The sequence below is a fragment of the Anopheles merus genome, chromosome X (assembly GCF_017562075.2).
Source record: "Anopheles merus strain MAF chromosome X, AmerM5.1, whole genome shotgun sequence".
NCBI lineage: Eukaryota > Metazoa > Arthropoda > Insecta > Diptera > Culicidae > Anopheles > Anopheles merus.
In genome coordinates this window covers 7,650,025-7,650,310 of record NC_054081.1, presented here as the reverse complement: position 1 = coordinate 7,650,310, position 286 = coordinate 7,650,025, and positions in this window count along the sequence as shown.

Sequence of the window (286 nt, the reverse complement as noted above, 5' to 3'; positions counted from 1 at the left end):
GAGTTAGAATTGGCTCCGGAATCTCCATATCATTCTAAATATTTTCAAAAATAAATTTAAAAAAATCTAAATAAAACTTTCAATACATCCTGCAATGAAACGATTAATGATTTTTCATCAAACTGTCAAAATGATTCCTCAGTATTTGCTCGAATGTACTGGATGCTTCGACCCATATTTTTTTTATTATTCAGGAGGGACGGCTTTGCCGTATTGCTTAAGTTCGGCCCATATTTAGTAAGCCGCAAAAGATTCAAATGTACTTGAAAACTATTTATTCTCATGG